This window comes from Pristiophorus japonicus, chromosome 6, assembly GCF_044704955.1.
Source record: "Pristiophorus japonicus isolate sPriJap1 chromosome 6, sPriJap1.hap1, whole genome shotgun sequence".
NCBI lineage: Eukaryota > Metazoa > Chordata > Chondrichthyes > Pristiophoridae > Pristiophorus > Pristiophorus japonicus.
This window is the reverse complement of record NC_091982.1, coordinates 15,153,628-15,175,703: the sequence shown is the minus strand read 5'-3', so window position 1 is coordinate 15,175,703 and position 22,076 is coordinate 15,153,628.

Sequence of the window (22,076 nt, the reverse complement as noted above, 5' to 3'; positions counted from 1 at the left end):
GATAAGCTCTTTGATGTACGTTCTGCGTTTCGAGTGGATGGGGCTTAGGGCTGGTCTGAATGCTTTGTTGCACCACAGTCTCTCAAACATCTTTTTACTCATGATGGATTGGCTAGCGCCAGTGTCCAGTTCCATGGCTACGGGTAAGCCATTCAATTTTACGTTTCACATTATAGATGGACATTTCGTCGAAAATGTGTGCACCCTGTGTACTTCAGCATCTGCCTCCTCTCTCTGAGGCTTGAAATTGCTTTGATCCACCATGGACCGATCTTCCTCTGCCACGTGGTGGTTGGCAGGTTTTGCAGAGCTTGCAGTTCATTTGCAAGCTAGTTGGAGGTGCCCCATTGTTCCACAGCTCTTGCAAACATACGCTTTGAAGCGGCATGAATAGGCTGAATCGAAGCCTCCACAACGCCAACAAGGTGTGAATTGCCTTGCATTCATCCTTTGTTGCGGACTCTGAGTCATCTGGGTCACCTGAGGCCTGCTGGCAGTTGCAGACTTGTGGGTTCTGCTCTGTACATTTCTGCTCGCAAACACAGTTCCAGTTAATTTATGAACATTGCTAGCACTTGTGTGCTGAGAGATTTGTTTGATGTTATCACTGGTGGACATAAACGCCTGTGCTATCGCAATGGTCTTACTGAGGGTCGGTGTCTCTACAGTCAAAAGTTTTCGTAGGATGGTCTCGTGGCCAATGCCCAGTAAAAAAAGTCTCTGAGCATTTGCTCCAGGTAGCCATCAAACTCACATTGTCCTGCAAGTCGCCTTAGCTCGGCGACGTAGCTTGCCACTTCCTGACCTTCAGATCGCTGTCACGTGTAGAACCGATACCTCACCATCAGCACGCTCTCCCTCGGGTTAAGATGCTCCCAAACCAGTGTACACAGCTCCTCATACGACTTATCTGTGGGTTTCACCGGAGCCAGAAGATTCTTCATGAGGCTGTAGGTCGGTGCCCCGCAGACTGTGAGGAGGACCCCTCTCCTTTTTGCAGCGCTTCCTTCTCCGTCCAGCTCGTTGGCTACAAAGTACTGCTCTAGCTGTTCGACATAGGCTTCCCAGTCCTCACCTTCTGAGAACTTCTCCAGGATGCCCACAGTTTGCTGCATCTTTGTGTTGGATTCATATTCTCGTTGCCAGTTATTGTGTTCCTAACACAGATGAGGCTGCACACAGGGAGGTTAAAGTAATAGTGACCTCAGTCGTTAATAAGACACTCCAGATGCTGGGATCCCTTGGGACTTCAGGGAATGAGCTCAGTGGTGGCAGAACATGGGAGTGCATGCTTTACAGATACACAACATGGAGGAGCTGAGATTGAGAGGAGGAGCTATGGCAGAGGAACACAAGTCTGAATGTTGGTCCAAGGGCTCTTGTTGGACTTGACTGTGTATTTCTCTCCCTCTTCATCCTCATCCTCCTTATCTTCATCATTCTCATAGTTAATAAGGCACCTTCTCTGCCTTCTCCTCATCATCTTCCTCTTCTTCCTCATCCTCTGCGTTTTGTTGCTGTGGTGGATCTGCAGGATCAGAGAATACAAGATGAACATTATCCCCTTGGGATTAAGAAGACAGTTAGAAGGATGCTGCTGTGTGATGCTTCACAGGGATGTCACAGTAACTGCTGGCTGAACACTAAACTGGTGCTGGCAGTGTCCCCTGACATTACCATGTCCAATGGCCTCCCCGTCAGTTTAATGGCCTACTCCTCGTAGGAAATGTACTCCTTGCAGTTGGGGACGATCCCTTCCACTGCCCTGCCTCCCGTGGGTATTGCACGCCAGTTTATATTTAATGTAATTTGATTTACATCAGACAGCTGATGTAAGAGTGGTATCAATCCATTAAAGGGGTGGAAATGGTTTTAGGGTTGGGCACGCAAATAAGTGCTGTTGAGGGAAGATAGTGACACATTTTGTAAAATCTGTAATTCGTGTCCTCTTTACCAAAATTTAGTGTGAAGGATTAATTGTGCCTCTCAAATTTTAGAGATTGAAGTATGTACTGGCACCCAAGATGCCCAAGGAAGAAAGGAAGAGTGGCTAATATGTTAGCTTGCTTATGTTAGCTTGCTTGTCCTCCTCAAGTCATTGAACTTTTTCCATCTTTTAACTGATATCATTTCCTATCAAAGTGTATTACTGTGTAAATAAATAGAGAAATTACTTTTGTAATATTTTATTGGCAATCTCTCCCGAATCAACCAAACTTTAATCGAACTACACAGTGAGTCACAGAGAGATGTTGACGATGTGACATATTTATTTTGTGGATTGTCCAATAATAGATTTGAATAACCGTGAAAAATAGTCACCTTGTTCCAATTTGAAATAAGGCATAAAAGTGTTTTCCAATACTCTCCGGCTGACTCTGGGGAGAGGAGAGGTGAGGGGGAAAGTTAATACAGTCTCCAGCTTAGTTTACTCCCAGGGACTGTGAGCAGCAGGTGATACCCTTCCCTCCTCCCCCTACAAAGGCACACTGGCTGCCATCCAACATCAAATGCCACAGCTCCCATGCAGCAGCTCATAGATTAGAAAAATCAACTCCACTGGTGAAAAATTATACTTAGGTTTGAACAGATTGAATTCAATTCAGCCTTTAGCTGTATTTATCTTTTCCTGCCATGTTCATTGTTTTTTTTTGCTGCCAATTTTCTCTTTTCTTCCTGAAGGCAGTACCTCCTTGGTGGAGTACAATTCCATGGGTACCATCTGTTTTCCTGTTAACTTGGCTAAGTGGCCTAAGTGGCTTTCACAAACTGATGAAGAAACTCATGAGACTTGGGACAACATCTGATGCAAGGCATTACCTGGAAGTCAGATACGGCAGCATGGGTTCAATACATCCAGGGCTTGCAGACAGGAAAGCAGCTGTTGATAAAGCTCTGCACCTTAAATTAGTGAAATTACTACTTACTTAGGTGCATTGTGTGCCTTTGTTATGGTCAGGAGGATGATGGGGATGCACTCACACATCTTATTGTGGCTGATGCTGCTCGCCATGCTATTCATGACGAGCTCTTGGTATCTACAGTCCACCTAGCAAGGGCTCAAACTCATGTTTGTCAGATGTCTAATGGTTAAACAGTGACAATCCTTCCGGAGAGGGAGGCAGTTAGGTCTGTTTGACATTCAGTTGGCTCCAAGATGACACACCTGGTGACAGGAGTTCTAAACCAAGTTATCTTTTGTCACAGACTTAGTAACCGAATACCTGAACCGTGCAGGTTTGTAGTGCTCCAGGGCCCGGTTGATGATCACCAGCCACGGTAGTTCACTCATGGAACTTTGAGGGGTAGACCGGTGACTGGGGCGAAGATTCTTCTGCTCAACTCCAGATAATCCTGCAGGCCAAAAACCATACGAGTAGTGTTGTCGTGCAGCAGGAAATGTACCAGTGCCCCACTCTGGTAAGCTCTATAGTCTTAGCTGCTTAAACCCTAGCAGTACCCCTGTGTACACCTGGGAGTCCCTAATCCTTGAGTTTATGTAAATAAAATGTGCCCCAATAGTGAAAGAGTGTGCACTCACTATTGGACAAGCAGAAATCCTACAGATGTGTGTGAATGAAGTACTGAGAAATCCAAAGAAACACCATCTCAGTCAAACCTCCTTCCCGTACCTTGCTCCGAAAATCTGCTGACACCTGGCTCAAGTCTCACCAGCACAGGGTTCCCCTGACCTCAGGGACACCGCTGGAAACACAGCCATTGCTTACACTTGTCAGTGTTAGGATCACCTCTTCAGTTTTATTGAATTAATTATATTTATTCTTGTCAACTGAATAGAAACATTCGCTTTGCGATAAGTTGTGCGTGTTGTGTGATTTCAAAAAAATGTACCATCAATTTTCCTTTGAGGCCCATCATTTATTCTTGCCTATGTATCAGTTCTGCTTCTGCATTTGTGTCTTGGACTGGGGCACATAATCTAAGCTACCACCGCAGTGTATTTTAGATACAGTGGGCCCGAACTCAGTCGAAGTCAAGGCCCGCCCAAAGGACCGCCAATGGCCGGTGAGAGACCGGGTGGTACTTTGCCAGGAAGATTCCTCTAAAAGAGGTGGCACTACTGACCAGCGGCAAAATAATGGCTTAGGCCGTCAATCTGGGCGGCAGCGGGCAGGAGCTCTCAATCTCGGTGGCAAATGCACTTGCCACCCAAGTGCCGCTGAGGATAGAGTCGGGCCCAGGGAGGGTGGAAGACCTGCAAATAAAAATCATTACAAAAAAAAACCCCCACCGAAACACTTCAGGAGACGCCATCCAGGTAAGTCGCTGTAAAAATGTTTAACAAAAATATGTTCACTAACTTTTTTCCATTCTTCGTACTTACCGGTGGGGGTCAGACCTGCCTCTACACAGCGGTCCTTCCCCCTGCTGGCGTCGACTCCCTCCGACTCCTGCCCGCATCAATCTGGCAGCTTGGCCGCCAGCAGCCGTCAGCAGGCGTTACCCCTCTCCTGCCCGCTCCAACCCAAGTGGAAACTGGCAAAGAGGGGAGACCGGCAGCAAAACTTGCCGGCAGCGGGGGGCAGTGGGTGGTAAGGCCACCAATATCGGGGCCAATGTTAAGTCGAAGACCTGCCTGCCTTCTCAGGTGGATTTAAAAGTACCTCGGGCAATTTTTCAAAGAGCGTGTTCCCGACCCACAGTCGGGATTTATCCTGATGCCTTGGCCAACCTTCCTCCGTCAACAAACACCACCAAAAAGAACAGATAAATTAGTCTTTTATCTCATTGCTGTTTGTGGGACCTTGCTATGTTTAAATTGGGTGTTGTATTTTCCTACAAATAATACTAACAGACTTTCAAAAATAAATCATTTAATTTAGGCTCAATTTTCCCCAGTTATCTGCACGCTTTTTTTGGCCTACATGAAAATACCCAAGTTTCCCCAAAGATTGTGCGCCACTGTAACTTAGTTTTTTCGGTTCGGGGTTTTTTTTTGCGTCATTGCGGGTGCAGCCTGCCACCCCCGCCAATTTTGCACAGCTCCAATTTACTCCAATTTGTCTTAGGTCGGCATTTGTGACTGCTGTGGAAAAACCTTCTGGGCAGTTAAGAAAATTAGCGCAGCAGATGCAGTTCCACGGCCGGGACAGCAGCAGCAGAGAGACGGGGGAGAGGAGAGAGGAGAGAGGGAAGAGGTGGGGAGAGGAGAGAGGAGAGAGGAGAGAGGGAAGAGGTGGGGAGAGGAGAGAGGAGAGAGGGAAGAGGTGGGGAGAGGAGAGAGGAGAGAGGAGAGAGGGAAGAGGTGGGGAGAGGAGAGAGGAGAGAGGGAAGAGGTGGGGAGAGGAGAGAGGAGAGAGAGAAGAGGTGGGGAGAGGAGAGAGGAGAGAGGGAAGAGGTGGGGAGGGGAGAGAGGAGAGAGGAAAGAGGTGGGGAGAGGAGAGAGGAGAGAGGGAAGAGATGGGGAGAGGAGAGAGGAGAGAGGGAAGAGGTGGGGAGAGGAGAGAGGAGAGAGGGAAGAGGTGGGGAGAGGAGAGAGGAGAGAGGGAAGAGGTGGGGAGAGGAGAGGAGAGAGGGAAGAGGTGGGGAGAGGAGAGAGGAGAGAGGGAAGAGGTGGGGAGAGGAGAGAGGAGAGAGTGAAGAGATGGGGAGAGGAGAGAGGAGAGAGGGAAGAGGTGGGAGAGGAGAGAGGAGAGAGGAGAGAGGGAAGAGGTGGGAAGAGGAGAGAGGAGAGAGGGACGAGGTGGGGAGAGGAGAGAGGAGAGAGGGAAGAGGTGGGGAGAGGAGAGAGGAGAGAGGGAAGAGGTGGGGAGAGGAGAGAGGAGAGAGGGAAGAGGTGGGGAGAGGAGAGAGGAGAGAGAGAAGAGGTGGGGAGAGGAGAGAGGAGAGAGGGAAGAGGTGGGAAGAGGAGAGAGGAGAGAGGGAAGAGGTGGGGAGAGGAGAGAGGAGAGAGGGAAGAGGTGGGGAGAGGAGAGAGGAGAGAGGGAAGAGGTGGGGTGAGGAGAGAGGAGAGAGGGAAGAGGTGGGGAGAGGAGAGAGGAGAGAGGGAAGAGGTGGGGAGAGGAGAGAGGAGAGAGGGAAGAGGTGGGGAGAGGAGAGAGGAGAGAGGGGAGAGGGGGGAGAGGAGAAAGGAGGGAGAGGAGAGAGGAGCGAAGGGGTTAGGCCTTTTGGCCAGGATTAGGAGCGGCAACTGACACCAGCAGGGAAGGGAAGCTTTTCAGCCAGGGGTAGCAGCGGGCACCGGTATCAGGAGGAGGAGGCCCTTTGGCCAGGGGTAGCAGCAGGCAATGGCTCTGGGAGGGGCGGGGGGGCACTTTGGCCAGGGTGAGCAGCGGTAACTGGCATGGGCAGGGGAGGGAAGCCTTTCGGCCAGGGTTAGGATCGGCTGTGGGGAGAGACTTTTGGCATAAACACTTCAATAATTTAATGCTGGAATGCTGCTGCGACGTGCAAGGTGCTTGTGAAGATTGCTGTGAGCTGGCCAGAATGTGTTGTATGTATCACTTTCCAGTCTCAGCCCGCAATGTGTCCTTCGTTACCCTGGCAACCCGATCCTTTTTGGCACAGATCTTAGACTCCACCCCCCCCCCAAAGCTAAAGGACAGGCTAGACGGCGCCAAAATGACCAATTCAAACGGGGAAAGTTGGATGATTTTTTTTGGTGTAGTTGGGCCCCAAAAAAAAAACGCATAACTCTTCAAGTACGCCAAAAAACAGCTTTGGGGAAAATTGAGCCCAAAAGCTTTGGAACATCTTATGAATGCAAATGGCGTTATATAAAATAAATGCCCACACAAGTGCAGTAAGATCACGCAATAATATAAGCAGCAGGAAGTCTGAGTCATTTTCTCCCTCCAAACCCTAAAGATGCTGTGACCACTTATAAGGGGGAATTTTTCAGGGGGCTAGCGGGCACAGTTGGTGGCAGGTGAGGTGGGCAAAACATTTTTTGGCAGTGGGTGGGAACCCGCTATCAACTCGCTGCCACGCTACTTTCCCAGATGTCGGGTCTGTCAGCGCTGAACTGACCCAACAGGCAGCAGTGGGGGAGACAATTTAGTTCATTATGGTCTTGTTAACAGCCCTTTAAATAGTATTTTGAGCTCACCTAATCAATTTACCAGGTTGTCCTCAGGCCATACGCTGCTCGGTGATCACTTCAGGTAAGGACGTCGGGAGTTGCGTGACCATGAATTCATTTCTTTATTTGACAGCTGCAATTGTGCTGTGAAAGCTCCCTTCTCACAGCTGTTCACTATCCAAAATCAAAAGCTGTTGCTTACTGCATTTGGAACACAGATTGAGCTTTATGCAGGTTGCAAGTGTTTGGAGCAAACTCACTATCCAGTTTCACCTCATTCGAACAACCTCTCTCTCACCATTGACAGATCGCTTCTGTCACCTCAATTTCACCTGCCATCTATTACATTAACATCTGTCCCCTGTAAACTATCTCACCTTGATCCTCAGAATCACACCACGATCAGCCCCGACACCAGCAGCATCAGGCACACCAGCAGCACCAACAACAACACCAACCTTCTCCGCAATCAACCGATGCCACACAGGACACAGGGCATCAGCACCTGACCACATTGCTGCCCGGGAGGCCAGAGATGGCCTCACCATGGCCAGGTTTACTTCACTTGATGCTGTACACCCTGGCTGCCACATGATGCACCAGGTTGGCACCACCCCACACCAATATCATAAAGCATCCCTGCAATGCCCAAGCCATTCCATTCACACTCACCACAATTGCAGGGAGTACTGTTATGCCTCACCATTCACTGCAACTCACTAAGCCATTTCAAAAGGTGCACACAAATCTGTCCAAGAAGGCAACATTTTGAAAATAAAGATTTCAATATTTGACAGCACATTAACTGTTCCTTGTGTGTTGTTAGTCGGCATGATTGCATTAGGATGAGGGTGAGTGTGAGCAATGGCTAATGAAATGGGGAAGTGATAATGTAAATAAAGAGGGATGGGTGGAGGTGCAGGAGTAGGGTAGGGAAGGAAGAGTGATGGGGATGTGATGAATGGCACAGCGGGATGAGGTTGAGTGTGGCTTTGCAGTAATGTTTCGTGATCCACTGAGATCATTGAAAGGCTTGTGCCACTGCAGCCTGGTTCTCCTAATGCCATCCCTGCTTGTGCCCTCCTGTGCAATGTGCAACCAGTCTGCGTTAATCTCCTGGGGAGGTCTCTTCTGCCCATTGGAAGGGAAGAGGATCTCCCTGTGTGCTGTGACACCCTCCATAAGCATATGGAAGGAGTCATGGGAGACTCTGGGTGCAGCCACGCACCTTTGTGCAGTGTTTGTCGATGTTTGCAGCACCTCAATGCTGTAGAACAGTGACAGCACAACTGTCAAAGTAAATTTACATTTTCCTTTAAGGAAACCGGCTGATGTCGCATCATCAAATGACATTATCAGACCCGCTTCCTTCAATTTGCTGGGGAATGCGCTGGACGGGCTTAACAAACCCAATCACGGTAAACAATTTCACAGAGCAGGCTGGAGCCAGCAGCGAGGCCGAGACCCGCCACCAACCCCGGCCACACCGAACCTGCTGGGGCAGGGGAAATCGTGGCCATAGTGTTCCAACTGCCAACATCTCTGGATGAGATGCTAAGCTCACCTCCTGTCTACCTGTTTTACTGGTGCAGCTGAACATTAATTATCTTATGGCACAATACAAAGTAGATCAGGAAATTCTCTTAGGGTCTTTGCCAACATTTCTCCCTCAACAAATACCACCAAAATCAAATTAGTTGATTGGTAATCTTGTTCGTGGGACATTGCTACAGCAGAATGGCTGCTACGTTTGCCTACATAAAACGGTCATAGCACCTCAAAACGAATTCATGAGTGAGGCCTTTGAGATGTAATAAGGTTAAACGTAAAGGCAGGTATTATTGTATTATATATCAGTTTACAGTACAGACCGAGGATTGAATCGGGACCTTGCAAGTCTTGATGGCTCAGCATCACACCTTTTGTGCATTTATATAATTAGCCACGGGGAGGGGGGCATCAATTTATTTATCCATGTATTTATCTGTCTCTGTAACTATTTATCCTTATTCTCTGGCTACATCTTGTTCTTTTATCAATTTATTTATCTTGCTTTAATTTGTAATTTTTTTAGTGAATTTTCTATTCACTGAGGTGAGAGATGCTAATGATGAGAAATGTAATGCATTCCATTTTAAACACTTACTGTCAACGTCAAGAACTACCAAGACAGGTCAAGAATGTATTAAATACAGAGTAAAGCTCCTTTTATACTTCTGCATCAAGCACTCCTAGATCAGATAGAGCATGAGTTAGAGGCAGGGTAAAGATCCCTCTTCACTGCTGCATCAAGTATCTGCAGGCTAAGTGCAATTCCATGCCTAGCATAAATTACATGGCAATAATAGATTCAGATCTGTTGTTTCAAACTACAGTTGGTTGGAAGATCACATAACTTGTCCTTAATGTAATATGGCAGTGCTGCAAGCACGGTTATTTTTGGATGCGGTGTATGAAAAGGTTTCACTTAAATATACAAATTCGTTTCAAGGCATATAAAGGAGCATATGTTACATGGACACAGACTCTTATCAACATGGGGGTAACATTCTCACTCTCAGTAAACATGGAAGTACCCTATTATTATTTGTTCTGTTGGGGGAATCTGACTCTTCCGACCACATGTTGTGGAACACATTTCTTACATTTCATTCAACCATCCAAAGATATTTTGGATTCTCAAGAAATGTAAAACGGAAGTTTTCCAGGAACAATGGATTGGCTACCGCTCCGGAAACATCCCATAATCCCCAGGCGCAGGTTAAATGTCTATCGCCATAACTTTCCTCGGTGGTCCTCCTGATCGGCCGACGTTACTTCATCAGAACAGGATGGGCGGGTGGTTAAACTTGTGGTCGAGTAATTACCACTGCAATCCTGATTTGCCCCTGCCTGCGGCCATCTTAACCACATCATTTTCTGAGTCATCGAAGCACGCCTGCCTGAAGCAAGCAAGGGCCTCATGAAAAATCGTGGTCCTGTGACGCAATTAGGACTTTGATACAATTTCAATGTGAAATCACGAATGTCCCACATTAGTGGGATTGGTCTGTCAGAGCCACAAAAGCAGTATTTAAAGGGGCATCCGCTGCAGGTAATTGAATCAGAGGAACTGTGTACCACTGTGCTGTTTGGAAATCTGGAACTCTCTTCCCCAAAAAAGCTGTTGAAGCTCGATCAATTGAAAATTTCAAAACTGAGATTGATCGATTTTTGTTAGACATGAGTATTATGGGTTACAGAACCAAAGCAGGTAGATGAAGTTAAAATACAGATCAGCCATGATCTAATTGAATTGCAGAACAGTCTCGAGTGGCTAAATGGCCGACTCCTGTTCCTAAGTTTGGTTTTCCAGGAGATTTTCCAGATTACAGATTGCTTATTTCTGATATTTTTTGCCTTCCATACCCTAAGTAAACTTTATCTGCTTATCACGGGCGCTATTATTGCCAGTTTAATTTGGATGGAGAAACACTTGGAAGAGGAGCAGCAGTAGCAGCTTCAGCAATGAGCATAAACAGCAGTTACATAGAAACATAGAAACATAGAAAATAGGTGCAGGAGCAGGCCATTCAGCCCTTCTAGCCTGCACCGCCATTCAATGAGTTCATGGCTGAACATGAAACTTCAGTACCCCATTCCTGCTTTCTCGCCATAACCCTTGATCCCCCGAGTAGTAAGGACTTCATCTAACTCCCTTTTGAATATATTTAGTGAATTGGCCTCAACTACTTTCTGTGGTAGAGAATTCCACAGGTTCACCACTCTCTGGGTGAAGAAGTTTCTCCTCATCTCGGTCCTAAATGGCTTACCCCTTATCCTTAGACTGTGACCCCTGGTTCTGGACTTCCCCAACATTGGGAACATTCTTCCTGCATCTAACCTGTCTAAACCCGTCAGAATTTTAAACGTTTCCATGAGGTCCCGTCTCATTCTTCTGAACTCCAGTGAATACAAGCCCAGTTGATCCAGTCTTTCTTGATAGGTCAGTCCCGCCATCCCGGGAATCAGTCTGGTGAATCTTCGCTGCACTCCCTCAATAGCAAGAATGTCCTTCCTTAAGTTAGGAGACCAAAACGGTACACAATACTCCAGGTGTGGCCTCACCAAGGCCCTGTACAACTGTAGCAACACCTCCCTGACCCTGTATTCAAATCCCCTCGCTATGAAGGACAACATGCCATTTGCTTTTTTAACCACCTGCTGTACCTGCATGCTAACCTTCAATGACTGATGTACCATGACACCCAGGTCTCGTTGCACCTTCTCTTTTCCTAATCTGTCACCATTCAGATAATAGTCTGTCTCTCTGTTTTTACCACCAAAGTGGATAACCTCACATTTATCCACATTATACTTCATCTGCCATGCATTTGCCCACTCACCTAACCTATCCAAGTCACTCTGCAGCCTAATAGCATCCTCCTCGCAGCTCACACTGCCACCCAACTTAGTGTCATCTGCAAATTTGAAGATACTGCATTTAATCCCCTCGTCTAAATCATTAATGTACAATGTAAACAGCTGGGGCCCCAGCACAGAACATTGCGGCACCCCACTAGTCACTGCCTGCCATTCTGAAAAGTACCCGTTTACTCCTACTCTTTGCTTCCTGTCTGACAACCAGTTCTCAATCCACGTTAGCACACTACCCCCAATCCCATGTGCTTTAACTTTGCACATTAATCTCTTGTGTGGGACCTTGTCGAAAGCCTTCTGAAAGTCCAAATATACCACATCAACTGATTCTCCTTTGTCCACTTTACTGGAAACATCCTCAAAAAATTCCAGAAGATTTGTCAAGCATGATTTCCCTTTCACAAATCCATGCTGACTTGGACCTATCATGTCACCATTTTCCAGATGCACTGCTATGACATCCTTAATAATTGATTCCATCATTTTACCCACTACTGAGGTCAGGCTGACCGGTCTATAATTCCCTGTTTTCTCTCTCCCTCCTTTTGTAAAAAGTGGGGTTACATTGGCTACCCTCCACTCCATAGGAACTGATCCAGAGTCAATGGAATGTTGGAAAATGACTGCCAATGCATCCGCTATTTCCAAGGCCACCTCCTTAAGTACTCTGGGATGCAGTCCATCAGGCCCTGGGGATTTATCGGCCTTCAATCCCATCAATTTCCCCAACACAATTTCCCGACTAAAAAAGATTTCCCTCAGTTCCCCCTCCTTACTAGACCCTCTGACCCCTTTTATACCCGGAAGGTTGTTTGTATCCTCCTTAGTGAATATCGAACCAAAGTACTTGTTCAATTGGTCTGCCATTTCTTTGTTCCCCGTTATGACTTCCCCTGATTCTGACTGCAGGGGACCTACGTTTGTCTTTACTAACCTGTTTCTCTTTACATGCCGATAGAAACTTTTGCAATCCGTCTTAATGTTCCCTGCAAGCTTCTTCTCGTACTCCATTTTCCCTGCCCTAATCAAACCCTTTGTCCTCCTCTGCTGAGTTCTAAATTTCTCCCAGTCCCCAGGTTCGCTGCTATTTCTGGCCAATTTGTATGCCACTTCCTTGGCTTTAATACTATCCCTGATTTTCCTTGATAGCCACGGTTGAGCCACCTTCCCTTTTTTATTTTTACGCCAGACAGGAATGTACAATTGTTGTAATTCATCCATGCGGTCTCTAAATGTCTGCCATTGCCCATCCACAGTCAACCCCCTAAGTATCATTCGCCAATCTATCCTAGCCAATTCACGCCTCATACCTTCAAAGTTACCCTTCTTTAAGTTCTGAACCATGGTCGCTGAATTTACTGTTTCATTCTCCATCCTAATGCAGAATTCCACCATATTATGGTCACTCTTCCCCAAGGGGCCTCGCACAATGAGATTGCTAATTAATCCTCTCTCATTACACAACACCCAGTCTAAGATGGCCTCCCCCCTAGTTGGTTCCTCGACATATTGGTCTAGAAAACCATCCCTTATGCACTCCAGGAAATCCTCCTCCACTGTATTGCTTCCAGTGTGGCTAGCCCAATCTATGTGCATATTAAAGTCACCCATTATAACTGCTACACCTTTATTGCATGCACCCCTAATTTCCTGTTTGATGCCCTCCCCAACATCACTACTACTGTTTGGAGGTCTGTACACAACTCCTACTAACGGTTTTTGCCCTTTGGTGTTCTACAGCTCTACCCATATAGATTCCACATCATCCAAACTAATGTCTTTCCTAACTATTGCATTAATCTCCTCTTTAACCAGCAATGCTACCCCACCTCATTTTTCTTTTATTCTATCCTTCCTGAATGTTGAATACCCCTGAATGTTGAGTTCCCAGCCCTGATCATCCTGGAGCCACGTCTCCGTAATCCCAATCACATCATATTTGTTAACATCTATTTGCACAGTTAATTCATCCACCTTATTGCGGATACTCCTTGCATTAAGACACAAAGCCTTCAGGCTTGTTTTTTTAACACCCTTTGTCCTTTTAGAATTTTGCTGTACAGTGGCCCTTTTTGTTCTTTGCCTTGGGTTTCTCTGCCCTCCACTTTTCCTCATCTCCTTTCTGTCTTTTGCTTTTGCCTCCTTTTTGTTTCCCTCTGTCTCCCTGCATTGGTTCCCATCCCCCTGCCATATTAGTTTAACTCCTCCCCAACAGCACTAGCAAACACTCCCCCTAGGATATTGGTTCCGGTCCTGCCCAGGTGCAGACCGTCCAGTTTGATCTGGTCCCACCTCCCCCAGAACCGGTCCCAATGCCCCAGGAATTTGAATCCCTCCCTGCTGCACCACTGCTCAAGCCACGTATTCATCTGCGCTATCCTGCGATTCCTACTCTGACTATCATGTGGCACTGGTAGCAATCCTGAGATTACTACTTTTGAGGTCCTACTTTTTAATTTAGCTCCTAGCTCCTTAAATTCGTTTCGTAGGACCTCATCCCTTTTTTTACCTATGTCGTTGGTACCAATGTGCACCACGACAACTGGCTGTTCTCCCTCCCATTTCATAATGTCCTGCAACCGCTCCGAGACATCCTTGACCCTTGCACCAGGGAGGCAACATACCATCCTGGAGTCTCGGTCGCGGCCGCAGAAACGCCTATCTATTCCCCTCACCATTGAATCCCCTATCACTATTGCTGTCCCACTCTTTTTCCTGCCCTCCTGTGCAGCAGAGCCAGCCACGGTGCCATGAACTTGGCTGCTGCTGCCCTCCCCTGATGAGTCATTCCCCTCAACAGTACTCAAAACGGTGTACCTGTTTTGCAGGGGGATGACCACAGGGGACCCCTGCACTATCTTCCTTGCACTACTCTTCCTGCTGGTCTTCCATTCCCTATCTGGCTGTGGACCCTTTCGCTGTGGTAAGACCAACTCACTACACGTGATACTCACGTCATTCTCAGCATCGTGGATGCTCCAGAGTGAATCCACCCTCAGCTCCAATTCCGTAACGCGGACCGTCAGGAGCTCGAGGTGGATACACTTCCCGCACACGTAGTCGTCAGGGACACCGGAAGCGACCCTGAGTTCCCACATGGTACAGGAGGAGCATAACACCCGACCGAGCTCTCCTGCCATGACTTAACCCTTAGATACACTTAAATTGGCAACAACAATGTTAAAAGTTACTGACTAATATAAGAAGAAAAAGAAAAACTACTCACCAATCACCAGCCAATCACTTACCCCCTAGGCTGTGACGTCACCTTTGTTTCTTTCTGCTTCTTTTTTGCCTTCTCCCTGTAGCTGCACCGGTACGCCTCTCGCCGACCCCGGACTCGCGCTGCTCCGAGCTCCCGCCTCCTCGACCTGCTCGAACTGCTCGACTCCCGCTGGCCTTTATAGGCCTCTCGCCCGACCCCGGACTCGCGCTGCTCCGAGCTCCCGCCTCCTCGACCTGCTCGAACTGCTCGACTCCCGCTGGCCTTTATAGGCCTCTCGCCCGACCCCGGACTCGCGCTGCTCCGAGCTCCCGCCTCCTCGACTGACTGCTCGAACTGCTCGACTCCCGCTGGCCTTTATAGGCCTCTCGCCGACCCCGGACTCGCGCTGCTCCGAGCTCCCGCCTCCTCGACTGACTGCTCGAACTGCTCGACTCCCGCTGGCCTTTATAGGCCTCTCGCCGACCCCGGACTCGCGCTGCTCCGAGCTCCCGCCTCCTCGACTGACTGCTCGAACTGCTCGACTCCCGCTGGCCTTTATAGGCCTCTCGCCGACCCCGGACTCGCGCTGCTCCGAGCTCCCGCCTCCTTGACTGACTGCTACACTATTGACTGTTGGGCTTATTAGAATACAACAGGTGAGGAGAATGCTCGTAGGAGGCCATACCTAGCACACAGGCCAAGAGTCACTTTCTGGGATCCATCTGAGGAGCAGTGTACCAAGAGGCTGCACTTCTCCAGGCAGGCTGATGCAGACCCCTGCAACAGGACCTGCTGCTTGCTGGACCAGGAGGCCATGCCTTGCCAGTGGTTGTCAAAGTCAGGACAACCATTAACTCTTTGCCACGGGCTCCTTCCAGCCTGCTACAGTGGACATCACCTGCATCCCCCAATCTGTGGTGCAAAGATCACTGATACCCTGTTCACCAAGGCTAACCAGTACTTCATCTTCCCCATTGACGTCACTATTTTAATGCAGACAATAAACTGTTTATTTTAAATAGATCAATTCCTCCACTAAAATAGTGAACAGGAAGTTACAGGAACGCATTAAATATTCATCTGGTAATAACATCAACCATTGTTTATGGACTTATATTTATTTCCTCTTCCTAGGATTCATTTCCTCAGAATCAAGGTCAAGGGATGAATATATTGATGAGCAAGAAGTTAATTTAGTCAATTTCTAGAAATAATCCGAACAGGAAAGCTAAAAATATTTTGCCAGCACAGTTCTGGCCACAACATGGGATCAATTTTCCCAGTTATCTGCACTATTTTTTTGCCGGGCGAGGGAGCGATTCTGCCGGCCGACCCTTGAGCCCGGTGAGGAGACATTTGGTGGTGGGGTGGTACATTGAAAAAAATCAAAAATTAAAGAATTGCATTAGATTTTGTTTCTTTATTGAATGCCTACCTTCCCATTCTAAACAAGCCTATTGCACATGCGCAGACCAGGGTGTGGTCCATACTAGGGCGTCGACCTTGGGAAGAGAGCGAGGAAAAAAGGTCTGAGTGCTTTCTCCTGCTGTTTTAAGCTTCTTACAAAGCTACAATTAAATTATGGGGGCAATATTGACAATGCCATACCTCGTGCAAGGCTTCTGCATGATTGCTCAGCGGAGGGGAAGATTGATTAGACGTCATCACATGAGGAACCTCAGAGCATGTAGGATGATGGGCAGGAGGCCTTACCCATGTCGGGTATATCGAGACGGGCATTCGTACCTGCACCTGAGTGATGCAGACTGTGTGAGAAGGCTGCATTTCCGCAAAGAAGTTGTAACCGAGATCTGTGAGTTAATAAAAGCAGACCTGCACCCAAGAAGTGTCAGGAGGACTGCTTTGTCAGTTGAAGTGAAGGTTACAGCTGCACTTTCATTCTATGCATCTGGATCATTCCAGGCCACAACTGGGGATGTGTGCACCATTTCTCAACATGCAACACCTATCTCCATTCGGCAGGTGACTGCTGCACTATATGCCCGGAGGAATGATGGCATAAAGTTCCCCATGGCCACCCAGGCAATGTGTAACAAAGCTGTAGGCTTCCCCAGGATTGCTGGCTTCCCAAAGGTACAGGACTGCAGTTGATGGGAGATACCCTGGAAGCAACTATGATGCGCGAGAGCGAGAGCGCTATATCTGCCATGATTCAGCAGCAGTCAGAAGGGCAGAGTTGGCTGCTGGGAAACAAAGGGTACAGCCTCGCCATCTGGCTCATGATGCCCCTATGCGTAACCCGAACGGAAGCTGACCGGGAATTCAACATGTTGCACATTGCAATGCAAGAGAGGACCATTGGCATCTTGAAGCACCGTTTCCGATGCCTGGACCATTCTGGAGACTACTTGCAATACTCCCCTGAGATTGTCAGTCAGTTCACTTTTGTCTGCTGCATGCTGCACAATTTAGCCATCATGAGGCAGCAGCAGCTGGTAGTAGAAGACCCACCTGAGGTGAGAGTGGCTGATGATGAGGAGGAAGATGCAGATGATGAGGCGGAGGAGGAGGAGGAGGAGGAGGACAAGGAAGCCTCGTACTGTTATGTATGCATGTCATTGATGTACTGTAACACTAGACCTGAATATACCTTCACCCTGTATATACCATACCTGTACACCAGAGGGTGCTGCTGCTGGAGACCTAAGGGTCACCTGTACACTGCAGGTAACCAAGTATAGCAGCGCTTTTGGAAAGCAGTGACAGAATCGGTCCAAGTCAGCATGGATTTATGAAAGGGAAATCATGCTTGACAAATCTTCGAGAATTTTTTGAGGATGTAACTAGTAGAGTGGACAAGGGAGAACCAATGGATGTGGTGTATTTGGACTTTCAAAAGGCTTTTGACAAGGTCCCACACAAGAGATTGGTGTGTTAAATTAAAGGACATGTTATTGGGGATAATGTATTGACGTGGATAGAGAAATGGTTGGTAGACAGGAAGCAGAGCGTCGGGATAAATGGGTCCTTTTCAGAATGGCAGGCAGTGACTAGTGGGGTGCCGCAGGGCTCAGTGCTGGAACCCCAGCTCGTTACAATATACATCAATGATTTAGATGAAGGAATTGAGAGTAATATCTCCAAGTTTGCAGATGACACTAAGCTGGGTGGTGGTGTGAGCTGTGAGGAGGACGCTGAGAGGCTGCAGGGCGACTTGGACAGGTTAGGTGAGTGGGCAAATCCATGGCAGATGCAGTATAATGTGGATAAATGTGAGGTTATCCACTTTGATGGCAAAAATATGAAGGCAGAATATTATCTGAATGGCGGCAGATTAGGAAAAGGGCAGGTGCAACGAGACCTGGGTGTCATGGCAAATCAGTCATTGAAAGTTGGCATGCAGGTACAGCAGGCGGTGAAGAAGGCAAATGGTATGTTGGCCTTCATAGCGAGGGGATTTGAGGGCCTCCTCCATAAATTGCTCTCTGCGGACACTACGGTCACCTTGTAGAAGGCAATCAAAGTGAGCCAGGTTTTCATGATTTTGGTCTGCGATTCCAAACAAATGATGATCCACACCCAGGAATCTAAACTGACGAGCATAGTGAACAAGAGCATAAGAACATAAGAATTAGGAACAGGAGTAGGCCATCTAGCCTCTCAAGCCTGCTCCGCCATTCAACAAGATCATGGCTGATCTGGTCGTGGACTCAGCTCCACTTACCCGCCCGCTCCCCGTAACCCTTAATTCCCTTATTGGTTAAAAATCTATCTATATGTGACTTGAATACATTCAATGAGCTAGCCTCAACTGCTTCCTTGGGCAGAGAATTCCACAGATTCACAACCCTCTGGGAGAAGAAATTCCTTCTCAACTCGGTTTTAAATTGGCTCCCCCGTATTTTGAGGCTGTGCCCCCTAGTTCTAGTCTCCCCGACCAGTGGAAACAACCTCTCTGCCTCTATCTTGTCTATCCCTTTCATTATTTTAAATGTTTCTATAAGATCCCCCCTCATCCTTCTGAACTCCAACGAGTAAAGACCCAATCTACTCAATCTATCATCATAAGGTAACCCTCTCAACTCCGGAATCAGCCTCATGAATCGTCTCTGTACCCCCTCCAAAGCTAGTATATCCTTCCTTAAGTAAGGTGACCAAAACTGCACGCAGTACTCCAGGTGCGGCCTCACCAATACCCTATACAGTTGCAGCAGGACCTCCCTGCTTTTGTACTCCATCCGTCTCGCAATGAAGGCCAACATTCCATTCACCTTCCTGATTACATGCTGAACAGAATGGTGACTTTCAGAGGCAAGAATGCTGCCCCGAGTCCTGCAACCCTGAGTCCGCCACATGGGGTCAACCGGCTAGCTCCGTGCTGGCGCTGTGGAGGAAACCACAGGGCCCACCAGTGATGATACAAAGACTATACCTGCAAAGGCTGCAACACGAAAGGTCACCTTCAGCGAATGAGTCGAAAAAGTTTTACTCTCTGCGTCACTGAAGAGTTGGCCAATCACCTGGGCTCCGACACTGATGAAGGCGAAGCTGCTCAACCCCTGGAAGAAGAGTACGGAATATATACCTGACCCACTGAGAGTTCCCCGTGGAAAATGGAAGTGGAAACCAACGGTGTTCCAGTCTCGATGGAGATCGACACGGGGGCGAGCCAGTCGTTGATGAGCCAGACGGCCTTTGAGAAACTCTGGAACAATCCCGCCGAATGACCAAAACTGTCCCCAGTCCAGGCAAAGCTGCTCACCTACACAAAAGGCACCATTCCGGTCATTGGTGGTGTAGACGTCCAGGTGTCCCATGGCGGCACGATGTATAAGCTCCCCTTGTGGATCGTTGCCGGTGATGGTCCAACGCTGCTGGGCAGAAGTTGGACGAAGCAAGTCCAAATCGCTCAGAGCGATGACGGCCTCTGGGCCCCAGCGATCGACATCCTACGCGGCCCCAAACTTGGATCCATCGCAGCACCTAGGAATCCTAGCGTACAGCTCGACTGCGTGGCGACGACACAGACCGCACAACACCGCGGCGAGGTGATTCAACCCGAACGACCAGACCTCACCTTCCGGGCCGTGGCAGGACTCCGAGGGAAGAAGATCGGTGTAGAAAGTAAATTCCCGGCGTCCGTGGCTGAACCCGGGGAGAAAACGATCACCGCAGCCTACCTCGAGGGGAGAGAGAAGACGGCGGTCGCACCACGAGGTGAAGCACCTGGAATCAAGGTGGCTGCCACCAGAGCACGAGGGGTAGCATTGGAGGAGCAACACGTGGTACCGAACAGCAAACCGGATTGGGGTAAAGATTGCAAGGCCCTCTTAAAGGAGACTGGCAATCCAAGGCAATTAAAGGGACAGTTCCACTCTAGACACAGCTATGCCAGTGACATTAAAGTTAAAAGTGCAGTAAATGAATGCAGGTATACTAATGTCATGTTTAATGGTGATACCGGAAAAACTAATGGAAACAATGTAATGAATGCTTCCAAAAGTGATGTTAGTAACACGTTTGTACTGTTGAATAATGATGCCAGAAATGCTAATGTGATAAATGTAACCCTGTATAGAGACACCGATACACAAGAAAGTGTTGCAAGTGCAAAACGTGAAAATGTGAAGAGAGATAAAAATGTCGAGTCGAATTGTTGCGATCAGAGCCAATGTGTCATGCATGTAAAAGGTAGAATGATAAATGACACCGGGTTCTACAGGTATAATGTCAATGCCAGAGGAAATGCCCCATGGGAGACCCCCAGGTCCAGCGGGCTACCTGACCATGTAGCCTGGACTTTTGGGACTAATGTGATGCCCCAGGAAGGGCTCACAGACACCCAGTGGAAGCAGACTCACTGCAGGGACAGCGGTCAATGGGCAGCACAGCCACCACCACTGGCAACCTGTCCAGATTGGCCCTACACCCCCTGGCCACCAGGGCCAGCACCAGTAGGGAGAGGCCAGTACCCTCCAGCTTTCCTGACGATCCCTGGGATGACCAAACTTCCACTAACAATGGAGGACAAGGAGCCCACATAGCCCCGTGGCCCTGCCCACCACCAAACGCCACCACCTACCCATTCTACAGTGTATGTACCTTACCCACTGCACTGGCTCCACCACTGAGGGATCCTCCAACATGGTCTGTGTGTGAGGGGCAGGGGTGATGAATGAGGGCAGCCACGAGCACAGGGATCACACCTGGCACCCACACAACCCTCACCACAACCTCCCACAGCCCATTACTGATCACCTCCCTATGCCATGGCAAAAAGGACTTGGGAAAGGCTTAGGGGGGAGTGTTGTTACGTATGCATGTCAATGTTGTACTATAACACTCGACCTGAATGTACCTTCACCCTGTATATACCAGACCTATACACCAGAGGGTGCTGCTGCTGGAGAGCTAAGGGTCACCTGTACACTGCAGGTAACCCAGTATAAAAGGGAGCTCACCTCTTGGTGTCCTCACTCTAGGAGCTGCAATAAAGGACTACAGTCTGTACAGTTCAAGTGCCATACCCCTGCCTCGTGGAATCATTTACAGAGTGCTTGCATATACAATACGTACCACTTAGGAAAAAGGCTGGCACCGCAATGGGTGGCACCAGCACCTCCTCCAGAGCAAGTGAAAGAGTGGGGGCTTCAACCTCCCGCTCCCCCTGCCCCTCCCTCTACACCTCACCCCCATGCTCTTGGTCTGGAAGGGATTGGAAGATGTTCTCCTCTTTAGGCTTGTCCGCGTCTGTATCTTCTTCTGCATTGACTTCAGTCTCATCAGGGTTGGCCTCAAGTTCAGCAAAATATAACAGAACAGACAAATGGTTAGCAGCAGAGGAGGGGGCTGGGTGGGTGGCATGAGTAGGCTCACACAGCGCAGGCAGCAGGCTCATTTGAAGGACCACGATGAATGATAGCACGTTGCATCAACCGACGTGTAGCTGACGGAGACATCCCCATGAACCGAAGCATGGCTAGCCCGCGCAGTACTTAACATTTAGGAAAGCCAGACCATGGAATTTGCAGGACTTACCCTCTCCCTAGAGTGTGGGCCCAGCTTGTGCAGTGGTGGTTGCTTGTCTCCAGGCAGGACCCATCAAAGCAGCGACCCTCTTTTCCAAGGGTGTTAGTGGGTGCAGATTTGCCAGGCCTCCTCCTATTCGAGTTCTCTCTTGTTGTGTGCCACCTTCCTCTGCAAAGATGAAAATATAACTTTTTAGAGAGAGTGTCTTTCTGCTGGGTGGGACATATCCAGATGTTCACATTTATAATTGCAATTCCAGTGAATAAATGAAAATATTACTTACACTAACTACTTGACCAAGGTCCTGCCACTTCTTTTTGCACTGGCCTCCAGCCCTCGGGGTGGTCACCATTGCATAGTAATCTTGTGCAAGTTGATTCCAGTGTTTCTGCATTTCTTTTGGTGAAACTTTTATGTGAC